General features: G+C 39.9%; 1 long non-coding RNA gene across 2 annotated transcripts in view; it reads left to right on the top strand.

The window, feature by feature from the left end:
- The window catches only part of LOC118021093, a 55,475-nt gene extending 30,488 nt beyond the window's left edge, over nucleotides 1-24,987 (top strand). The window contains exons 4-5 of one of the 2 annotated variants that reach the window (XR_004682101.1): nucleotides 19,959-20,089; nucleotides 24,531-24,987. This is a non-coding gene — a long non-coding RNA (uncharacterized LOC118021093). Of the gene's footprint in view, nucleotides 1-19,958; nucleotides 20,544-24,530 lie in introns of those variants that run through there. The other variant, XR_004682100.1, reaches the window with a different exon arrangement.

The raw sequence follows: 24,987 nt of genomic DNA, 5'->3' as shown, positions 1-24,987 counted from the left end.
TTATTTTTCCTTAAAGATTGAGAGAATTAGAAATTTCACAACCCCCGACAGTGGTTAACACTTAAGTGTTTTTGTATCCAGGTGGTTAGGAATTGCAGAATCTCTTCTATCAAAGCTCTGCATAAAATTTAAAAGCAACTAATTAAAGTCTGTAGTGAAAATGTTCTCATCGTAAAAAGTCACGGACAAAGAGCGCATTTGCCTGCCTCAAGTTAGGGACTTAAACTATAATCAGATGTTCACACTGTATCGTTTTATTCAAATGTAAAGGAAAGAACAATGCTCCAGATATAGAGCAAAGGTATTTTTAAAGTATGCAATTTGTGTGTGACTCTTGCTGAGTCAGGTGAGTGGGTGGTGCCTGGCAGAGTTGTAGTGAAAACTGACTTCTAGCAAGGACTGAGAACCCGTGCTACACAGAACAGCTGTGGGGCCGAGGATATGCTCAAGGAGAAGGACGTCTCTGGAAGGGGGACCCCCAGGTGGTTAGCTGGTGGATCCAGTGACTGAGGAGAAAGCTTTGACCCAAAAGGACTAGATCTGGGGCTCAGAGGCTAACAGACTTGCTCTCTCTACCTCGGGACTTGAGAGAGCAGCCTGCGCCTGGGATGGAGGTAGGGTGGCCTAACAGAGAGGACGGACTCCAAGGAATTGCTGGCCAGAGGGAAAATAAAATCACGGAAGGCCTAGAGGAGTCCTTTTTTTTTTTTTTTTTTAAGATTATTTATTTATTTATTTGAGAGAGAGCGGGCAGGGGGAGGAGCAGAGGGAGAATGTCAAGCAAACTCCAATCTGAGTGCAGAGCCTGATGTGGGGCTTGATCTCACAACCCTGAGATTACGACCTGAGCTGAAACCGAGTCAGACACTTAACCTACTGAGCCACCCAGGTGCCCCCAGGAGAGTCCATTTAATGTTCATGCTCTCTCTGTCTCTGTCTGTCTCTCTCAAATAAATAAAATATTTTTAAAAAATGTTCTGGACCTACTATGACATTTTATGTGATTGCCCTGTCGTGTATTGGAATCCTAAAGACCAGGACAGGTTTGAGGTACAGAGGTTAGTTATCCTCTGGTTTTTGTCTTTATTGTCTGCACTGTTGTTAAATTTTATGAAAGTAGAGTGTTCTCTAGTTTAAATTGGAGCAAAAATTATTCTTTGCTATCAGGCAACATGTCAGGTAACTTTCTCACTCAGAATATATTTAGCCAACAGGTTACTGTTGGCACATACTAAATACAAGCGTGTCCTGCGTGCTTTAGGTAGATGCTAAGATGCATCAGAGACAGACCTTCTCAAGTTGTCTGATCTACGGGACAAATGATGGGTTCCGCAGTCAGACCCAGCATAGGTTCAGATCCTGGTGCTGACACGTACTAGATATATAACCTTTGAAAAAGCTACTCAGTCTCTCCCAAGGTTTCCAAGGTTAAGCAGCTAGTATATATCAACACCAGGATCTGCATAACGGCCCCTAACTCATAGGAGTGCTGGAGGCCCACAGAGGTCGTGGCTGTACAGAATTTAGAACGTGGGAAGTCCTCTGTAACCATTAGAGCACACATGGATGAATAGGATGCTTCCCCATGGGCCCAGGGCATTATGACTTTGCGGGAGGGTTGATGTTAGAGACCCGACTTGGGGAGTTACACGGATGGAAGTCACTGAGACTGTATGACCCTGGAAGGCACTGCCAGAGGCAAACACAAGAAATGATGGGACAGAACACAATCTTGTTTTTTTTTAATCTGCAAAAGTGGACTGGCAATTATATTTCTTACTTTCTTTGATGTTCTGTTTGTATTACTTTGTGATAACTCAGATGTTAAAGGCATTGAATCAGACTACTAGCAATATGAAGACAACTCATCAATTTTTTTAATATACAGTTATTGAGCCTGTTATGTCTGCCTATCACGGATCCTAGCACTAGATCTTGTTTATCAGCACTGAAAATAAAACAGCCGAGGAGCCGTCTCAGCGGCTGGCTCTCATACTCAGGGGTTCAGCTGACTATTCAAGATAGGTGGTTATAAATGTTTGAGGGTTTTCTGGCAAAATGAGTGAAACTACTAAAGGTGGAGTTGGATTTCTTAGCTGACTACTTTGCTCAGACATTGTGGTCTCAACTGATGTTAATATCTCTAAATACTTAATATCACTGATTGCCCTGTGATGTGCCTTATTCTTTAAAAAAAGTTATGTAATACTTGGTACATGTAAAAGGTTACATAATTCTATAAATTAATGGAACATTATCAGTACATTGAAGCTAGTGTGTGAAGAGGAGCTTAGAGCGTTCTCAGCACTGTTCCCAGCTTACTGAAGGTCCATCGGTCCGTCAGTCATTACATAGTTCTTGAATACCACCTCTGTGTCTCCTGCCAGGTGTCTGATATTGGGCCTGGGGCCCTTGTTGGTCAACAGGTCCGATACTTGGGAAAAAGAGCTGAACCATGAACCAGTGGGGTGTGAGGACAAACTGGAGCCTGCCAGCGTCCATGTCTGTCACCACATCTAAACAAGAAGAGAGTCAGGGCTTCAGACAGTGACTGCTGTATAGTTCCTCCTTTCACACCTCAATAAATCCCCTTTTCGGCCACCTCTGACCTAGTGACACTTATGGGAGGGGATCCCACCTTAACCAGCTTGCTACGGTACAAACCACCACACGTTCTGGTGCTTATTGTTGGATGGTAAACAAGACAGACAGTCACAATTATTTCTGCATAGAAAATATCAGAATAGTTACTTAAGACGTCACAATAGTGTAAAAATAAAATCTAACTTGATCCTATCATTGTTTTCTTTTCCATCAAACCGCATCTTTATTTTTAAAGCCATGAAATAAGACAGGAGTAATATAATCTCACCTTTTTCTGTTAAAAGAAAGTATTCTTTTAACTTGATAAAGTGGGTCTCATGCTAAAAATTTTTTTAAAAAATTATCCAATACAGTGCCATCTAGTGATAAACAATTTACTTCCTGGTTATTGAAAATAGTCCACTACCGCATTTTACTTCTTAATACATCAAGAACTTCACTTTTAATTATGCCCAACTCATAAGATATATTATAGGGGACTATTTCTAAATAAATCAAATATTCATAAATAATTAAAAAGAACTAGAAAAGAAAAAAAAGGCTAGAAAAGATTTTTTTTTATCCTTAGAATTTATGCTGCATCTACATATGTAGTGAGTCACAGTTTGTTCATTTACTGGCTACTGTTTGGATCCAGGAGGGAAGTAAATTTTTAGTGTATGAAGAGAATAGAGTTATTTTAGAAATGTGATGAAGCAGAATGAACATGGGTTTTAAAATCAGGCAGGCAGGGTTTGTCTTCTTGGTCTTGTTTTTCTTACGATCTGACAGGCAGGGCGCTTAGAACTTTATATGCATTGAATTACTGAATAGTCACAAAAATCGGAGGAATTTCACAAATGAGGAAACCGGGCTCACAGAATAGTTAAGGTTAGGGCGCTTATCACATTGCTTTTTGGTTATGTGTGTGTTTCTCTAGTAGAGAGTGACCCTTTGCAGGGAAGCACTTAGTCCTGTGTGTTTTCCCAGCCTTAAGAATGTGTTTATACATCTCCAGTTCAGTGGGTGAATATTTGATTTTTTTTTCTTCCATGAATGAAAAAACAATAGCCACAATGAAAACAATAGAAAATTAAGTTCAAATAAAACATCAGTGGTTTCTCTATATTTTATTCAAATGGAAAAACAATATAATTTTAGAACAGGTATTACACAGTTGGAAACCCTAGGCTCTAGTGTCTCACCTTGGCCACTTTTTCATTTAATTTTAATCTCAGTTCTATGTGCCTGGAATTCAGAGGGTCCAGGAGCTCTACAAGACTCGTTACAAAACCGCCACCTGGGTCCCTGCTCTGGGAGTTCAGCTCCGAGACCTGATTCTCCTGTTAATTTGCCTCCAAATCTCTAAATGCATGTTGCTTTCTCAGTTTTTAATTTTTCAGTCTTAGGCATTATCTTTGACTTCTCATGATAGAAGAAGATAACTTATCTTTCTTTTGCACCTCACCCGGTGCAGAGCCCTCCTCCCTTCTCATTACATAGTTAAATTTTGAATAATAATCAGTGTTTACATTAATTAGACTGTGGAAACATTATTTGCCGCTGAGGCATATAACCCATGAAAGTTTTACCTGGTGTTAATAATTGTATATTTTGGAGAGGAGGGTGTTGTTCGTTGTCTTAGCGTTTTATTTATTTATCACTTACTCATTTCTAAACTCTTCTCCAGGTGTCTAAATATAGTTAGGATACGTGACCTTGAGCCAGCTCTTCTGATGAAATACCTTGTCATTCATAGAATGAAGTGTCCAGATGACACGAAGACTTACGCTGCTCGTATCTCTATGACTTTTTGGTTCCATGAAAGAGACATGTGGGTATTTTGTGCAGATCCCATCATTAGTGGGCAGCATTGCCAGCCAACACACATTCTCGGCCCCCCCCTCCCCCCCGCTGGTGGTCTTTTCTCAGGTTACCTGGAGCATCTCTGCTGCCTCCCAGAGGGGCCCTGGGACTCAGGGTCCGGCTGGAAGTGGAGCCCCCATTTGTGTGTGACCAGGACTGCTTATCAGCAAGAGCTCCTCAAGTATGCATTATAAGCTTAGAAATACTCTCATTCCAGTCAGAAGATCAGAGACTCTTTGATTAGGGAGACTTACTTGAGTCTTTTGGTAGGTGGAAGCACTGGTTATTTTTTATAGTGAATAGTCATGGAGAAGCAGAGTGCGTACATAAAGTTCCCAGGGGTGAAATAAGACTAAATGGCATATAAGATATGAGCAAACAACAATTCAAATCTTGTTTGGAACAAACAAAAATAAAACAGAAACCCTGGCAGTATAGCTCCTCATGGATTGTTCTAGAAAATAATGTTGGACACATAAGCATGAACGATCTAATGACTCTTAGCTTGGTAGGTATTTTGTTCACCTCAGTCATGGACTTGGTGTGGTTGTGGATAGTGTTGAGATGTTATTTTGAGGGATGTCCTTATTATCATATATAAATGTCGAAGAAAAACTTAGAGGAGAGAATGAGTTTACACTATTTTAATAAATAGTTTGCCACAGAAGCTGTCATTCTAGACAACTAGCACTAGGAGGCCACAGAGACTTTGATTCTGATGGACGAGCTTGAGTCATGCATCTTTCCTGTCAGAGTTGAAAAAGAAACCCGAGGATAGAAAGTCCTCTTGAAATGCTGTCAGAACTTAAAATTCAGGATCAGAGAAACAATAAAAATTCATCATCCTATTTTTCACAAATGTAGTAATTAATGAATCTAACATATGCAACACTACTTCTTTATGTGCTTGTGACATGGTTTGTAAATAAAATAAAGTACGTATACTCACATATAACCACCACTTTTAAAAACCGTGCTTCTGGGTTTTAGTTAAGGACCTTTGGATATCCGCCCCCTATTACCTGATGCCCGGTTGAGTTCAGTAGCTTCCTAATTGATCCATTCTGTTCATTGTAAACGAGAGTTTGTATCAAAAATAGTTTTGGTCTCTTGTGTTCTCTGATAAGAAACCTTTAGTAGTTCATGGTCACACAGTATTTCAGATCCAAGCCTATTTGTTCATTCATACATTCAGCAACTACGTATGAGTGCCTTTGTTACAACAAGACAGAGCCTTAGGGGTTCTGCCCTCCCGGGCTTTATGTTTGCCCATGAGTTTTCTGTTATGTTCTCCATAGAATCTCTCTTACAGCCAAACAAAGATGGCTTTTCTCGCCCAAACTTTTACCTTTGTGCCTTTAAACACGAATCAGCCTCTCATTTCATAATTCTCTTCTTTGAGGACTGCTCTGCATATTCAAAATCTCATCTCTCTCCGTCGCTCTGATCTTCCAGCCCTTGTGGTACTTAGTTCATTCTATGCTAGTTGCATTTATTTTTAGTTATTTGTGTGTATTAAAATTAAAATATTTAGATATGTATATACAGTTGCTTAAGAACAAGGTGGCCTTTTATTTCTTTCTATTTCCTGTTAGTGAGTACATAGTATTTTTTTTTAATTTATTTATTAGAGAGAGAGAGTGAGAGAGAGAGAGCGCGAGAGGGGGTAGGGTTAGAGGGAGAAGCAGACTCCCCGCCGAGCAGGGAGCCCGATGTGGGACTTGATCCCGGGACTCCGGGATCATGACCTGAGCCGAGGGCAGTCGCTTAACCAACTGAGCCACCCAGGTGCCCGAGTACATAGTATTCTAAAAAAGGGAAAATATTACTTTAATGACTGTAGCAGCACATCCCACTGCTTGCTTTCCTTCTCTGTTCCTTTCTAATGGAACTTGGACTTTGTTCAAAAATCTTTGCATGTCCATGTGTCCTGGGGAAGGTGGACTTGGGCCCCAGGCTCTGGCCATCCGGAAGCTCCGTTCCTACCAGTTGATTAGTTTGAGTGTAAGCACAGAACTCGGTTCTGGCCCACAAGAGCTTTGGGCAAGGGTTTCATCTCTAGGAAGATCTTGCCCACTGTGGGCTGCATTCCAGCCCTCTTACAGGCCCCAAGTGAGCACCAGTGGTCACAGAAAGGATGGAGAAGGACAAAGACAGAGGGAGCCTGTGCCTCTGGATGGCATGGTTGAGCCTTCCTTCCTTGGTGTTTCTTGTTATGTGAAGGTTGGTTCGGGATTTTCTCTCCCTTCCAGACAAAGGCATCTTGCTGACTCCTCATCCTTCAGGTCTCAGTTGGCGTCTGTCTGACCTCTCACGACGCCCTGGAATCTGTCACAGACTTGCCATATCATGTGGTAGATTCCTTGTCTGTAGTACCACACTTGACTGTAAGCTCTATGAGGGTGGGAACTCTCTCTTGTTCACAGTGGTGTCCTTAGGAACTAGCCTAGGGCCTGGGGACTGATAGTTTTTAGTGTCTATATTTATTTGTATTATCCTGAAAGTAGACACAGGAGACAGGGACAGATCGTTACCTAACAGCAATAACGTAGGGTGGGAGACTCTGAGTTTATAACCCCTGGAATATCTCTACAGCCCCGCTTTCATCACCCTCTGAAATGTGCACACACACCTCAAGGGAGAGACGTCTCTTACTGTCTGTTCAGTCATCCTTTAAGTTTTGTTTTGAGGCTTGTCTCATAATCCAGGTCTCTGTGAAATTTGCCCAGAAAGCTCTAGGTGTGCAGATGTATAAAAATATTCATTTCCTGACAGTGACACACAGTGAGTGCTCAGTAAACTTTTTGTTAAATGTTTAACAAACTGAACGAGTACATCTAACCCAGTGATCTCAGCGGGGGTGGGGATTGGGGGCTTTGGTGGTAGGATGGGGGGGAAGTATATCAGAATGATCTGGGGGAATTTCTTAAATAAATTATATGGTTCCCACCCCCAGATTCTGACCTGCACCCGTTACTTTCCTATTTCTTAGGGGTTTGGTTTTTTGTGGCCCAAAAGGTGAGAGCCTGCCCTGTGTTTGAATTCTGTCTGTAGCCTTTCCTGTTATAGTTAGTAATGGAACCATTTTGTCTTGACATCTCATCCCAAAACTGCTGTGTCATTGTTTATATCCAGTCCTACTGATTCTTCTGTTTTGTGCTCACTGACTTGGATTTGGTGGGATCTGTTAAAGGAGGTTTCTTTCTTTTTAAAATTAATAACTTGCCTTTTTTAAGAGAGGGTTTGAGTCAATTCTTTGGCAAAAATACATAAAATGAAATAGCATATCAACAGAAAATAGGAACCAAGAAAAAGGTTATAAGTATGTTGACTTAAATTCAGATTTGGTTCTGTTTTTTTTTTTTTTTGCCTAGTGCAAAATGGCAAATATCAATTACATTTATGATTCTTGGCATTTTCTTGGATTTTTAAGTGACAGACCCTTCTGATGAAATCTGGATCTTTTTCTGGGAAGAGTGAACACACGCACAAACGCAATTTTGCTGTAATTTGGGGCCCATCCTTTCCCCATTGAAGTCCATGGAACTTTGTGTTATTGGAGACGAAACATACTCATTTCTTAGAAAAGAAGAAAATATTCTTAGTATTAGGTTCTAAAAAAAGACTTTCTATAATAAAATATTTCAAGCATATAGAAAAAAAGACTAAACTATCACCATCAGGTTTGTAATACTTGCCTTAGTTTTTTTCCCCTAAGTAATAAAATATCATAGACAAGATAGAAGTTTTCTGTTCAGCATTTTTTTGTCTCATTCTCTTCTTTTTGTCCTTAGTAGAAACCACTATCCTGAATTTAGTGTGCAACATTTCAAAACATATTTTATACTTTTACTACCTTCATAAAGATCTGTGGCATATATATGTTATCTTTTTATATATATATAGCATATATATAATATATATAACATCTTATATGATTTCAAACTTTATTAACCATTTTACTCTCTGTAGTCTTCTGCAGCTTTTTTTGTCTAACATTTTTTTTTATTGTGGTAAAAGTCACATAACATGAGCTCTTCCCTCTTAACAAATTTCTAAGTGCACAGTACATTATTGTTAACTGTAAGCACAGTGTTGTGCAGTGACTTCTAGAACGTCTTCATCTTGGGTAACTCAATCTCTCTACTCACTGAACAGCAACTCCCCATTTCTCCCTTCCCCCAACCCCAACCCCAACCCCTGGCAACCACCCTTCTCCTTTCTGCTCCTGTGAGTTTGACTACTTTTACGTAAGTGGTAATGTGCAGTATTCGTCCTTCTGTGACTGGCTTGTTTCACTTAGCAGAATGTCCTCAAGGTTCGTCCGTGCCGCATATGACAAGATTCACTTCTTTTTGTGGCTGAATAATATTCCGTTGTGGGTATAGACCACATTTTCTTTATCCATTCATCCACTGATGGACATTTAGGTTGTTTCCACCTCTTGGCTATTATGAATAATGCCTCAGTGGACATGGGAGTGCAGGTATCTGTACCAGATTCTCATTTTAATTCTTTTGAATAAATATCCAGAGGTGGAGATTGCTGGATTGCGTGGTATTTTGAGGAACCGCCATACTGTTTTCCATGGCAGCTGTACCATTTTCCATTCCCACCAGCAGTGCACGAGGGTTCGATTTCTCCACATACTTGTCAGCACTGGCTGTTTTCTGTTGTTTTGTTAATGGCTATCCTAACAGGTGTGAGGTAGTACCTCATTGTGGTTTTATTTACATTTCCCCCATGACTAATGATATTGAGCATCTGTTTACATACCTGTTGGCCATTTGTAGGTCTTCTTTGGGGAGAAGTCTATTCAAGTCCTTTGCCCATTTTTTAATCCAGTGTTACTTGATATTTTGCTCTTGAGTTGTGGAAGTTCCTTATATATTTTGGATATTAATTAACCCTTTATCAGATATGTATTTGCAAATATTTCCTCCCATTCTGTGGGTTGCCTTTCACTCTGTTGATTTTTTTTTTGCTTTGCGGAAGCTAACAGTTTTTTTTTTTTTTAAAGAGTTTTGCACACTAACTCATCTTTTTTTTTAAGATTTTATTTGAGAGAGAGAGAGCATGAGGGGCAGAGAGAGAGGGAGAAGCAGACTCTCCACTGACAGTGGGAGCCCAACTATGGGCTCAACCCCAGGATCCTGGGTTCATGACCTGAGCTGAAGGCAGATGCTTCACTGACTAAGCCAGTCAGGTGCTCTGCTTATGTTTTTTTGTTTTTTGTTGTTGTTGTTGTTGTTGTTCTTTTAACATTTATCCATCTTTGATAATGTGGCTGTCTTTAATTCTTTTAAATACATATAGTATTTCATTTTAAGACGATATCACCATATGCTTATCCATTCTCCCATTGATTCATATTTGAGTTGTTTGCAATTTTTTGCTATTACAAGCAGTGCTAACAAACATTCTTACATGTGCCTCCTGATGTCCATCTGCTCGTTTCCGTACAGAACATACTCAGGAGGGGCGTTGCTTGCTTGTAGGCATGAGCATCTTCACCTTTATTCTTGCCAAATTGCTCTCTGACGTGGTTGAAGGGGTTCAGTTTTCTTCCATTATCATATCCTATTTTGCCAGTCTAGTGAGAAATGGTATCTTACTGTAGTGTTAAATTGCATTGTACTGAGTTTGGACATCTTATGTTTATTTTCCACTCAGATTTTCTGTTCTATTAATTGGCTGTTTGTGTTTGCTTATTGGTTTTTAAGAGTTCTTCATGGATTCTGCACATTAACACTTTGCTCGTTATCAGTATCTTCCCCAAGTCCGTGACTTGGATTTTCATTTTGTTTTTAAAGAATCTTCTGTTGTTTAGAATTTTTTAAAAACTTAATGTAGTAATATTTATCAACTTTTTAAATCTCATTTTTAAAATCTTTTATTACCCCAAGGATTTTTTCTAAAAGTTTTCAAAGTTTTATTTTCACATTTAAGTCTTTAATTATCCTGAAAATGTTTCTCAGTGATACGAAACATGGATCTGATTTGGTTTCCTTCACGGATGACCTGTGTCTCAGTACCATTGTTCAGTAGTCCATCCTTGCCCCTCTGATCGTAGTACTACTGCTATTGTATGTCAGATTTCTAAACATGTAGGAGTCTTTTTCCAGGTGCTCCATTGCCTTTCATTCGCCTATACCATTTTATTTACTGTGGTTGAATTTAAGTCCTAACATTTTGCAAGGCAAGTTGCTTACCCGTTTTCGTCTTCAAATTTGTCAAAGCTGTTCTTGGCCCTTTTTTCTTATGGATTTTAGGATCGACTTACCATGGTCTGTGAAAGACCCTGTAGGAGGTTTTATTAGAATTATATTGAATTCCAGTTCAATTCAAGAATCTTTATTAGGTTTTCAGCCATAAATATTTCTCCCATTTTCTCAGCTCTGTAATTACTCCATAAAGCTCTTGAAGTTTTTTGTTAGATTTATTATTAGAAAGCTTATAGCTGTAGTTCCCCTTTTAAATGGTAGTTTTTCCTATTTAAATTACAAAGTGCTGTTTTTTTGGCTTATAGGAATTATATTAACTTTTGTATATTGATTCTTCTATCCAGAAGCATTGATAAGCTTATTTTTTATTAGCTTTAAAAAGAGCTTTCCTTCATAATTCTCTATATAAATAATTATCACACAGGGACAAGGACAGTTTGATCACCTCATATAAATTATAAATTTTTACCTAATTTCTGTTTTGTTTTTTTTTTTTGAAGTAGTCTCCATGTCTAACGTGGGGCTTGAACTCACGACCCTGAGATCAAGAGTCACATGCTGTACTGACTAAGCCAGTCAGGTGCCCCTCTATTTTTTAATTACATTGACTAGGACCTCTACACTGTCGAATAGAAGTAATGATTGTCTTTGTCTCATTTGCTGGCTTTTTAAAGGAAATACTTCTATTATTTAATCATTAGGTATGATCTTGCTATAGGGTTTTGATAAAGTTAAGTTCTTTTCTCTTTTTTATATGCTACGATGTGTGTGTGCGCGTGCACGTGCGCACATGCGTATAGTTTTAAATCATCAGGGTGGGTCAAGGATGAACAAAATCATTTCTCATTCTCTAAAGGCAGATCTGACTTTGGATGAACTTTCTACCTAGTTCCTCTGAATCCTGATAAAAATGGAAAGTCAACTTTGTTACTAGGCAGCATTGCTTATGATAAAAGTGACCTTTACTTGATGAATCTATTTGGCCTGGGAGGAACTATACATGAACTCTAAATTCTTGGTTAGAAGCAGTAGTTTTGAGCTTCCCTGGGAGTTCTTTGTGGACATGGGTATGTCCTTTGTGGGGTCCCTAGCTGTGGCTGGGACCATCAGAGGAGATCCTGGTTTCTGTTTGTGACAAAGGCTTCTAAGCCTGTGTGACTCTGCACCTACTCTCTGATTCTCATTTCCTTGCACCTGAGCTGTTGTCTGAATCCAGAGCTCTGGGATGGCCATGTGGATTCCTGGGAAGACTCCTCCCATGAAGAGAAATACTTGAGACTGCCCTGCGGGCATGCTGTGTTTTCTTCTTACGCTTTCTGAGTAGATGGCTGCAGCGAGTGTGGCCTTTGCCAATTGGGTAGCTCAGAACTTGCAGTTAGAAGTCCCACATGGGCATTGCACAGTGCATCCAAACAAAATACAGAAAGTGTTTACTGGGGCTGATCTAAGTTTGTAACTCTCACAGTCTTCAATTTTTAATTTTTACCTGTTAGAAAACTCATACTCACATTGCCTGTAAGTTAATAGTATAAATTTGAACTTATAAAAATAAATACATACAATATACCATCTTTATTTTCTTATGTGTTAAGATTCCATCTGGGTTTGCCAACCCCCAAATGGTTCTGCTACTAAAAAAAGTTTGATGACTAATGTTTTAGACCTGTGCAGTCCAGTGGGTAGATACTTGCTTTTCTAATATATGGCTGTTAAAATTAAAATTATATATAATTAAAAATTTAGTTTCTTGGTTGCACTAGCCTCATTTCAAGTGCTCACTAACCACATATGGCTAGTGGGTGACCATCTTGGACAGTGTGGATGTAGAGCATTTTCAGCATCACAGAAAGTTCTGTTGGACATACTTTTTAGGTTTTATTTTTTATCATCTGAATATATCCAGATTATCAGAGAGCTTTATATTTTTGTCAATAAAAATATAAAATATATGTTATATACTGTAAGAAACTGCTGGATGAACTAATCAGGATATCTATCAGGGACAGTATTGAAGACTCCAGTGTGTTATTTATGTACTAATATGGTAGAGAAATTTTTCTCAGATTTGCATACCAGGACAAATTCTGTTTCTCTGGACAGCATCCCATCTTGGCCAGTGTGAATTTTGCAGTTGATTGGTTTTTTTTTCCTTTTGCTTTATCAACCAGGCAGTATAGGGCCAAATTTATGGCTTAATTTAAGTAACCTTCAGGCCTACGTAATTGCATGGCCCTTTTCCCATGTCCAAGTTTTTATATTTATAAAATATAATTTTATTATAATATTTGCATTTTTATAGATTATCTCAAATGTGTTGTGAAAGGAGATGGAATATAAATATAGTAATAAATTAGAAGCCACTTATTACTGATCATGTTTTGAGGAGTGAGGGAGCTAAATACAATTTGTGGCCAATTATGATTACAGTACCCAGACATGTAATCTGGACGGCTTTCCAAATGAAGAGACTCAGAATGTACACCTGTCATAAAACCAGTTTAATTCACTTTTCTAAGACATTTTTAATTTTCAAAATAATGTTTGAAGAACTCTCTTACTACAGTAATTTGTAAAAATTTCAGGCTTTTTAGTATTGCTAGGGAAATTCAACGAAGAGCATATTCGGTTGTTCACAAACTGGTGAACTGGGTTTCAACAAAGAAGGTAGAGTGCTGTTTTGTCACCTTATGGAATCTTTTGTATCTTCTGGATAGCAGAGAATTTAATTCTGGGCATTTATTCTGGGCTGTTTATACCTTCTCAGTGTAAACACATCACTGTGTTTTTCTCGTTTTTCCATTTTAATCTGGAACTTACAAGCTGGTCAACATTATGTCTTTTACATTTTGCAGCTTTTCTTGCTTCTGAAAACACTTAAGGCAACTTACACATTTTAGGTCAAAAGGCAACGTAACTTTTTAAAAAATAAAACCAACCTCAACTAAAAGAAGTTGAAGATTAAGTACTCCCATATGTCTGGGTTGAGCAAATTTGGGCAAGATACTTGATTTTATGTTTTCTACTTGCTCAAGTGAGAAAAAGAAACACAGGATTATATAATTTTCGTGTGCTGACAACCGGAAGCATATAAACATCTGCAGAAACCAAACATTTCCTGGAACTAAACTCGACCAGAAATTTATCACGTGAATCTTTGTTTAAAGAACCTGGTGGAAAATATCTTCTACCACAGTTACGTAAAAGGTCCAGGAGTGCAGTTCCTGTGGATCAGGTTCCAGAAGGCAGAGCCTAAGGAGACTGCACAGCCACGGCTCAGGAGGTGCGTGTGCTGGTCTGGGGCTGGGGGTGCAGAGGGGCTCTGGGAGCACAGAGTCCAGCACCTCTGCTCTTTTGAAACCATACTGAAGGAAGGAGCTTAGAAAATCACGATTGCGGGGCGCCTGGGTGGCTCAGCCGGCTCAGTGTTGGACTCTTGATTTTGGCTCAGGTCATGCTCTCGGGTCGAGTCCCACTTCGGCCTCTGCACTCAGCGGGGGAGCCTGCTTGAGAGTCTCTCTCCGCCCTTCCTCCTGCCCTCTCTCACTTTCTCTCCAAAATAAATAAATCTTAAGGGCGCCTGGGTGGCTCAGTTGGTTAAGCGACTGCCTTCGGCTCAGGTCACGATCCTGGAGTCCCGGGATCGAGTCCCGCATCAGGCTCCCTGCTCAGCGGGGAGTCTGCTTCTCCCTCTGACCCTCCCCCCTCTCATGCTCTCTCTATCTCATTCTCTCTCTCAAATAAATAAATAAAATCTTTAAAAAAAAAAATAAATCTTAAGAAAGAAAGAAAGAAAGAAAGAAAATCACAATTGCCAGTAGGACTGTTAGCTTTTTTTCTCTAAAATATTAGGTGTTGTCAGTGTGGTCTTTGTGTAGGTGCTGATTTTATTCTGTCTTCAAGTCCTCTAACAAATACCTGCATTGGAGATATTTTATTTTGTAGATTAATGTATGAAGCTTTTAAGCACTGAAAGAAGCAAACAGCATTTTTCATGGAATTTTAAGAGCTGGGTCTGCATTTTTTTGCCCCCTCTGAAGTCTGGTTCACTTCAGAGTGAAGGACAGCTGTGGAATCTTCTTTTCCCCAAGGAGCTTGCACTCATTAACGTGTTTCCGTGACAGAAAGTTATTTAAGACTTCACAACTTACGTGAAATGGAAGAAACAAGTTTTGCCTGAAATATTTGAGGGTCAAATACTACTAACTATCCATCTTTCCCATGAAAAACCTCAGTATGGTCATTATAGTGCAGTTTCTTTTAAGAAAGCTTGTATCCCTTGGGCCTACCAGAGTGAGTTCACTGAAAAATTTTAAAACATGTTAGCCTAAAAAAAAAAAAAAAAAAAAAAAATGTTAGCCTGTCCTGTAGGTTTAAGGTTGATCTTTTTTTTTTTCTTTTTGACAGAGAGAGACACAGCAAGAGAGGAAACACAAGCAGGGGGAGTGGGAGAGGGAGAAGCAGGCTTCCCGCTGAGCAGGGAGCCCGATGTGGGACTCGATCCCAGGACACTGGGACCATGACCTGAGCCAAAGGCAGACGCTTAATGACTGAGCCACCCAGGAGCCCTAAGATTGATCTTTATGTGTTTGCCAGATAAAACAGTTCGAATATGGGTGTTAATTATTTGCTCATTTTGGTAAAATCTGACCAGTAATGTCTGCTTCTTAGGACTGAATCATACCTCGGTAGGTAGGAGGATGCGGTACTGGGATTTAGGGAGGCTCCTTGAGCGGTTTTGAAGTCTGGTGCTGTATACCTCCTATACGAGGCCATTATAGGGATTACTTGTGATAATGTGGATAAAATGCCTGGCATACAGTAGGTGCTTAATAAGTATTCTTCATTCTCTCGTATTATTAGTGATGGCCGAATATTGCAGTTCTAAAATTGTTTTTAGACTAGATTGGTATAGATACATATTTTTAGGCATGTTGAGCTCTATCCTGACTTCAGCAGTGTTGTTTCACATTGACACTTAAGAAAAGCAGTAATAACATATTGAAAGTGTATAGTTTCCTCATTAAATTATAGGTTGATGGTGATTCAGGAAATCATGCATATTTTGAATTTCTTGGTGATATGAGACAAGGTTGAACAGTATTCAAGAGTGGAGTAATAGTATCAGAATCCAACCTGCTCCAGTTTTGTGAAATTTAGTTCAGCACATAAAAACACTGCATTGATAAAATACTCTTTATACAGTGTCCACTAGGAACTCCACAAAGTAGAGACTTGGAGTCTGGGGATTAGAGATGGAAATGTGCGCAGGCTGATGCAACCAGTGAGAGTCATGAGACTCTTGGAAGACGGCTTACTCATGAAAAGAGCCTTGAAATCATTGGCTATAGGCTGAGCAATGCCTTTGGAAGCGTTAAAGCAATTAGTAGCTTTACCAGAGAAGTTTAAAGAACCACTTTGTGAAAGAAAGCAGCCACAGCTAGCCTCTCCGTCACCGTTCTTCCTGTCACCCAGTTTAGGCATCTGTGAAGCTGTGAGGTCTCCTTACAGATACTGTGGCAAATAACATAACAGTGGGAGCTCAAGAGGAACTCCCATCAAGTCGAGGCCCATAAGCAAGACGTTAGTAAATAAACGCATACTTTCCCAAAGGAATTCGCAGTTGGATAGTTGCAGTGTAAGTTGAGGGAATTTGGTATTGATAACTGAGACCCAAATGTCATATTTGTAATGTTCTACTTAACTCTTAAAGTTGGTAACACATAATGTGTTCATAACGTGGGAAAACTAAAATTTCAGTGAAAAATATGATCAGTGATAAAATGATATGAAGACTGTGTGTGCAAGTTACTCTGCAAAATTTGATTGTAACTGCATTGTCCATGTTCTCTAAGAGCTTTCTGTTAAGAATAGTAGGGTCTGGAGATTTAGTTAGATTGCCTACACATAATCTTATTTTCAACTATTTATTCAGTAAATATATATTGGTGACAAGGCATTTTCTTGCCACTGGAGGGATACAGTATTGGACAAAACAAAAATTTCTTCCCTTAAGAAACTTAAAGTCTACAAGGGGAAGAGAAAAAAGAGAGGAGGGGGGGAAAGGTATCCAGTGGGGCTGATATTAAGGAATGAATTGATATAAACAAATATAAGTAAATCAAGGTAGCTGGATAGAAAGTTGTAATGGTGGTGATGGGGTGTTACATGGAATAGAGTGGCCAGGGAAGGCCCCCCTGGCGGATTGATACTTGGAAGAAGAGTCTGCTGTGGGTGAGCAAGAATGCCATGCAAATGTCTCTGAAAAAGCACATTCTGGAGAGAGGAACAGCAGTCTACTGCAAAGACCCTGGCATGAGTATGTTCACATCCTCAAGGAGCAGCAAAGAAGGCAGTAGGACGAGAGGGGTGAACGAGGAAGAGAGTGGTAATGATGAAGCAAGAGAGGTTACTTGGGGCTAGTTAGGGATCTTGAAGGTGGCTATGGTGACTTTTACTCTGAGAAAGGAAACTTTTGGTGGGCTTTGAGCAGATAAGTGACATGATCTGATTTTTTACCAATATGAGTCTGAAAAAATAAATCAAGATGACTCTGGCCTTTTGTTTTGAAAACTGTGCAGTGAAGCAAGGGAAAAGTCAGCTGGGAGGCTATTGCAGTAATCCAGATGGAGGCGAAGGAGGCTCATACAGCAGTTGTGGTGGTGGAAGTAGGGAGAAGTAGTTAGAATTTTAGATATATTTTTAAGGTTGAGCCAACAGGATTTGCTGATGGATTGGATATGTGGTGCGAGGGAAGGCGAAAAGTCAGGGATGACTTGGAAGATTGAATTACCATTTACTGAGATGGGGAATCCTGTAGGAGCATCAGTCTTAGTGGGGTGGAACATCAAGAGTTTGGCGTGGGGTGATGTTAAATGTGAAATGTCTATTAGACATCCAAGAGGAGATGTCAAGTAGGGAGCTGAAAATATGAGCCTTGAGTTAAGGGAAGAGGTTCAGGCTCTTACTGGTGGTATTTAAAGCGGTGTGAGACCCGTTGAGATGAGCAAGAGGAGGGAGTAGAGGTAGAGAAGAAGTTTGAGAACCGAAGGCCCTGGGTCACTCTAACTTAAGAGGCTGGCATAATGAGAAGTCTAAGAAGGAATGGCCAGTGAAGGAGGAGGAGAGTCAGGAAGAGTGTGGTGTCCTAGAAACCAAGCAAAGAAAGTATTTAAAGAAAGAGGGGAGTGATCAGCTCTGTTAAATACCAGACAGGTTTGGTAAGATGAGGTCCAGTTAAGATGAAAACTGACTATTAGATTTAGTAAAAATTGTCTCTTCTGGCTTTTTTTTTTCCCCCAAGTGGCCTTGAATGAATTCAGTTAGGCGCTCTCTGGAGATAACAATGCCACCTGCCTCAGGGAGTGGTTGTGACAAACAGTTTAAAAGAATAATTCATTTTAAGTGCCTGTCTCAGTACCTGGCTAGTTCAAGATGGTTGGGTAGATACCAAGACCTTGCCTAGTTCAGGATGGAGGTCATTGGTGGCTTTAACAAGGGCAGTTTCAGCACAGCAGTGGGGACAAAAGCCTGAATGGAATGGGTTCAGGTGAAGATGGGGGGAAAGAATTGGAGACAGCAGATACAGTCAGCCCTTTGAGTATTCCTATAAAATTGGATTAGAGAAATGGGGAGTACACGGGAATGTGGGGTCAAGAGAGAGGTCTTTCTCTCTCCCTTTCTTTCAGGTTGGGAGGAAGTACAGACTGCATGCTTATGAGAATCATCCTGTGTAGAGGGGACCATTGATGATGTAGTTGGATTTAGGATTGTGAGATGTTTTGGTCATAAATCATAAATTGACTGAAATAACTAGATTGTCCTTTGTCTCCTTACTTTCTCCTTCTCAGTCTTTCATTCATTCGTTCACCAGATATTTACTAAAGGTTCACAAGGTTACAAGGACCATGCCAGGTGCTGGGTAAAAAGATGATTAAGAAGTGAATCAAACAAGAGTGATGTCTACACTCTCATGAAGTTTTTACCATCTGGTGGAGATAGGCTTTCTAAAAGCACACAAGTCAGTACAGATTTTGATGAATGCTCTGTAGGAAAAGTATAGAGTACTTTTTGGGAGAGAGGAAACCATGGGGTTACTTGGATTTGGAGCATTAGGAGTCTCTCAGACGACTGAGAAGAGCAGAACGGAGCTCACAGAGGCTCTGGGGCAGGGGAGGACCTGCTGCGTTTGAGGGTTTGAGAGGCAGGGAGGGACCAGGTCTCCCTGAGCTTTGGAGGCCCTGTTAAGGTTTTGGATTGCATTCAAGGAGCAATGGGAAGCCATTGGGAAGTTGGTAAGTTGGGAAGTGACGTGATGGGACTTGCACTGGGGAAGAAAACTGTGTGGGAGTGCATGTCCTGGTGAGTGGATTGGAGGCGGTGAGTGTGGAAGAAGGAGCGCCAGTGTAGGCAAAAAAAGATACTATCTGTAAAATCTTTAGACTGAAGTACTTAACAATTTTGGTATGAAAAAGGTAGAATTGAGAATATCCTCTGTTTAGCAGACTTCGCTTTGAGCTCGCCAGGTTTCTCAGCAGCTGTGAAAAGGGCATTTCTTGTTGAAAATAACGTCAATACAGAAGAGTCAGATGACGTCAGTGATTCAGATTATTTAACATAAAATGAGACTTTGAAAAAGACTTTGGCAACTTTGTGAAAAATTAAAAATAATCAGACCATGTCAGCCTTTTTTCCCAGACAACAGTACAAGTGATAGAGTATTACAGGCGGAATCTCTTAGGAAAACAGATTGACGGACAACAATATGTACCAAGAGTAATTAATCTGCTTATGATATTTTAAGCATTCATGTAATGTAAATAAACCTTTAGTTTTTGTTTTAATGTAGTGGACATACATTATTTTTATTTTTTAGAATATAAATCAATATAATAAAGACCGTTTACTAGCTAATAAATAAATATTTCCAAAGTTCCTCTTTTCACTCTCAAAAGTGTGTTCCTTTGTATGGTTAGGGAATGAGGATCTCTACCGTTGAAGGATCAGACCGGTAAAAGGTGATCAGGTGATAGTGCAGGATGCATGTATTATTAAATTAAGTTGGGCTTCTCCCCAAAGAGAGTTCTGAAAACAGAGGGCGGTTGTAATACCAAGTATTGCCAGCCCAGCTCAGCTCACCCACACCCCCAGGGCGGTGAATTAACATGTTCTGAGCCCTCATGTAGAAGGGAAAGAAAAGAAGAAACAGAAGTTACTGCCTATCTAGACATTACACTTGAGAGAAGTTCTCTCTTGGTTGTAACTCCCATTTTTTTTTTTCTCACCCAGGCATTTTATTAATGCTTTTGAAGATTAGAAGATATTTTGCCTTCTGGAGTTTCTCTGACTTGCTTGATGATGATTTAAGCTCAAAGCTGCCAGTTTAGGGGAGATGATCAATAAGCCCTTATAACATCTGAGTAAGTAGAGATGCTGCTGTTGTGTTTAACTGCTTAAGAAAAAAGTAAAATTTTGAACTTTAAAGGTTTAAAGTATTACACATTTTAATTGGATCCTTTAAATTTTGTTGTTGAATAATGATGGCAATTACTGTAATTCCAACAAGTGAATATTTATAAGTAGTGGGATTCCAGAAGAAATTAATCCCCTGTGATAAAAAAAAGTTTGTGAAAACATTTTCCATGCATAATACTTGAGCTTGTAAGAAACATAGTGAAGATCTAAATGTGTATATTAAAAATTTAAAAGCATTCTCCCTAGTGCTTTGTTTTACTTTTATGTTATGAAATGCAAAATTATTGGTAAGGCAGCTTTTGAATTTTAAAAATACGACTGTATCTATACTGAAATTGTGTTTTAACATAGAATGTATTTTGGCTAACTTGATAATAAATACTGGTTTGTTTTGTGGAAGTAGAATTTTAATAGCTCTTTCTATTTGAAAATAATGATTTTTTTTTTCCCTGCTAATATAGATAAGAACACAGACTCTCTCTGGATTTAACTCTCTTTTTTAATTGAGGAGACTAAGAAAGAAGGGCATACAAGCTTTCTAATTTTATTTATTTATTTATTTATTAAGATTTTATTTATTTATTTGAGAGAGAGAGAGAGAGCACAAGAGCGGGGAGCGGGAGAGGGAGAAGCAGACTCCCTGCTGAGCAGGGAGCCCGATGTGGGACTCGATCCCAGGACTCCAGGATCATGACCTGAGCCGAAGGCAGTTGCTTAACCAACTGAGCCACCCAGGCGCCCGGGCATACAAGCTTTCTAATCAAAACATCTGAATGAAATTTTTAAAAAGATTAATTAATTAATTAATTAATTTACTTATTTATTTATCAGAGAGAGAGCAGGAACAGGGGGTGTGGCAGGCAGAGGCAGAGGGAGAAGCAGGCTCCCTGTTGAGCAAGGAGCCTGATGTGGGACTCAATCCCAGGACCCCAGGATCACGACCTGAGCTGAAGGCAGCCGCTTAACCGACTGAGCCACCCACACGTCCCCTGAATGAAATTTAAAGAGTTGAGCCAGTAATCTTGATATAAATTGTTTCTCAGAATGAAAGCTATTACTCCTCTTGTAATAACAATTGAAACTATTTTAACAAAAAGTAGGAAACCATGAGGCTGTACCAGGTCTTGTTTTGAAATACAAAGTTAAAAACAATTAATAAATATACAGATGTTTCCCTCTATGTTGGGGTTATTTAAATTTGGTCTATATCTGTGCTGTTCCATATGGCAGCCACTGGCCACGAGTAGCTATTGACATTTGAAATGTGGCTAGCACCCTGGGATGTGTTGTGCATAAAGTACACACCACATTCAAAGACTTAGTGTGAAAAAAAAAAACCCTCTAAAATATTTTATTAATAATTTTTGTATGAATCACATGTTGAAATGACAATGTTTTGGATATATTAGGTTAAATAAATCACTTAAAAAATTTCACTTGTTTTCTTTCACATTTTTATGTGACTGCTGGAAAATTCTAAATTACTTGTGGATTACATTATATTTCCAATGGGCAGAAGTAGTCATATGTGATCAGCATTCTTAGTTATCCATTACTCAGCATTCTGTAGGCTTGAACCTTCTGGTGTGTGTATGGATCAATTAATATAAATCTGTATTATTTTAAGGATAGGCTTCCTTGATTCATCAGATATTTCCTAGTACCTGCCATGTGCCAGACAGTATTCTAGGCACTGGCCGTACAGTAGGGAACAAAATAAAATATCCTGGGGCACCTGGGTAGCTCATTCATTATAGTGTCCGACTCGATTTCAGCTCAGGTCTCGATCTCGGCATCATGAGTTCAAGCCCCGCACTGGGCTCCATGCTCGGCGTGGTTGTAACTCCCGTTGCCCTTCTTAAAAAAAAAATAAAATGTTCAGCTTTCATGGAGTTAATATTCTAGTGGAGACTAAAAACAGACTAAAAACAAATAAATAAGATAAAAAATACAGTCTGTTAGAAAGCCATAAGCGATTTGGAAACAATGTAGGGTGTTCAAGGAAAGCCTCACTGAGGAAGGTGAGAGAGAGACCTTGTAGAGGTCTGGGGGAAGACTGTTCCAGGCACAGGGAGTAGAAACACGGAGTGTGCTTGGCTTGTTCGAGTGGTAGAAGGAGGTGTGGTGATGGTTTGGAGTGGAGTGAGTGAGGGGGAGAGGAGATGAAAGGTAACACATGGGCACAGCAGGTGATCATTTGCAAGGACTTTTGGCTTTGAGTGCGTTTTGAGTGGGTTTTGAGAAGAGAAGTGACCGGATCTTTCTGTGGAAGCTGTTTTGACTGGACTCCTCTGGGGTGAGGGTGGGAGCATTTGCACGGGCGGAAGCCAAGAGCCCCGGGGCTACTACAGTGACCCACATGGGAGATGGTGATGCCTGATCCCATAAATGAAGGAAGTGATGAGAAGGGAGGGAATTCTAGTCACCCGTTACTGTGGAACTGGATATGGAATGAGAGAAAGAGACGTGTCAAGGATGACGCTGTTTGCAGCTTGAACAGCTGAAGAATGGACGAACAGATTGACGGGGAGGGGGCTGCTCGGTCTGGGACACATTAAGTTTGAGATGCCTCCTTAGACGTCTAAGTGGAAAGGTCAAGTAGGCAGGATCTGGAGTTCAGTGAGAGGTCAGGGCTGAAGAGGCAAATTTGAAATCATAAGCAATTACCATTATTTTAAAGCCCTAAGAAGAGTTGAGGCCACCAAGGGAGTGAGAACAGTTGGAAAAGAGGAGAGGGAGTGGAGAGTAATTCAGGAGCACCATCCATGCTCAGAGAGGCCCATTGGACCCGTGTTGTTGAATTAGCGTCTGTTTTCTCCTGTGTGGCAGTGATGCTCTAGCTACGTGGGAGATGCTCTTATCCCTGGAAGCTGCACACTGAAGTATTCAGGAGTGAAGTGTCCTACATCTCTCTCCCCCTTTTGGATGGTCTGGCACAAAGGAAGTAGAGAAGAAACCAGGAGTATGTTAAAATGTCAGCCGTAGGCCTTTAGACGAGGACTATTCAGACATGAATACCCGAATACTTTCTACTTCTCTGCAGGTTCAAAGATTTTTTTAAAAGCACCCCTGAAGAGGGACAAATGTGAGGATGGTGGGCTGCCATTTTTCATAAGCCTTGCTGAGTGTTTGAGTCTACACACTCCATAGATGTTTGACTTTGATAAGAATAGAAAACAATCAATCAAAGCTCGTAGGGGAAACATGATAACTTTGAGAAATGTTACCTAATAATCAAATCAGTTCTTTGGAAATTAGCACTTTTTAAATAGGGCTGTTGAGTCTGAGGGCTGGAATTTACCTTGGAGAAGCTCTGAGCCTGCCTCCTCCACTCTAGAGATGAATAAAATGAAGTTCAGGGAGACGAAATGACTTGCACAAGGTCACATGCCTGTGTCACAGCAGAGCCAAGTCTAGAAGCTGCATCTTTGTACTTCAGTTTCAGTAATTTAAAAAAAAGGAAAGAAGGAGGGAGAGGTCTAGGACCTGAGCCAGGGACCACTGCAACAACCGGAGTCTCAACACGAGAGCCTGAGGAACAGAAGAAGGTAGACACTGGGGTATTCTAATCACCAAGAGGAGAAAGCGTTTTGAGAAGCAAGGATAACCAGCCTTGTCAAATGCTGCTAATGGGTTAGGTAATATGTGAGCTAAAAATTGATCATTGGATTTAGCAACGAGGACGTTATTAGTGAGCTCGACAAGAGGTTTTAGTGAAGTGGTGGAGACAAAAGCCCAAATCAAACAGGTTCAAGGGAGAGTTGGAGTCGATGCCCCAAAGAGGGTGAGCGTAGACCCTCTCCTGAGGAACCGCGGAGGCAAGAGGGTTCAGGAAGTGTTTGGTTTTCATTTTCTCAATGAGAAAAATTACCACATTTCTCCCAATGTGTGTATTAAGAGAGATTTCAAGATATTCTTCTGAAATGACCCACCAGGTTTGTGACACTTAAGACCACCACCTTGTGTATGTGTGTGTGGGTAGGTTTAGTGTTTCCCTCCCAGGAGGGTTTCCTAGAATGGTGTTTCGTAGAGTGTGTGTGTGTATATGTTGTGCATGTGTGGGGAGGTTGGCATTATGTTGAAGGTTGCTTTTGTGTAGTTGTTACAAAATTTGGCTTCATTTCTTCTTGCTCGGGGAGTGCATTTACATTGCTATAATTACAATTTTTAAGGAAATAAATGTTAAGCCTATTCTCAACCAAAAGTGTTGAGAAAGCTATCATTTGGGGTAATCTCTCCTCTTTACCTTTAAGGAAGTTACCAAAATGTTGGAAGAAATGAAAGCAAAGACATGTACAAGGTCACAAGACGATACGTTGCCAGAGTAACTGGATCTTAGATCTGATTTACCAGCTATGTAGAACACTTAATCCTTGTGTATTTCAGTTCTGACAGGTATAAGATGGGGATGCTATTTGCTGTACCTACTACGTGAGGTTTTCACGAGGATCACGTGAGATAGGAGATGAAAAAGCTTTGTCAGCTACAAAGCATTCTATAAATACGATGTCCCAGCGCTAAAGGCAAGTTAAGCTTGAGGGTTTTGTGACAGTATTTGGAATAATGGGGAAAAAAATTGGATTACAAAATCTGGATTGAGAATATTTATATAATAATACTAATGGAATCTGCAAGAATTTCCTTTTTGCCTAAGTCAAGCTTTGTTAATAACATCACAGAACCCGTTGTCTTTGGGCCATTGTAGAGTTTTTGTGGTTAAGGGCCACGGCTGAGATGCAAGTAGTCATTCGGTTAATTCCCTAGGAACATCAAAATTACTGAACATCTGACTCTTTTGGTACTTTTAATATAATGTTAGTTTGCTGGCACTGTGTGGAAGAGC

This window comes from Mirounga leonina, unplaced genomic scaffold, assembly GCF_011800145.1.
Source record: "Mirounga leonina isolate KUSES-001 unplaced genomic scaffold, KU_Mleo_1.0 Mir_174, whole genome shotgun sequence".
NCBI classification, from domain to species: Eukaryota; Metazoa; Chordata; class Mammalia; order Carnivora; family Phocidae; genus Mirounga; species Mirounga leonina.
Note: the sequence above shows the minus strand (reverse complement) of the source record. Positions and strands in the feature narration are given on the sequence as shown.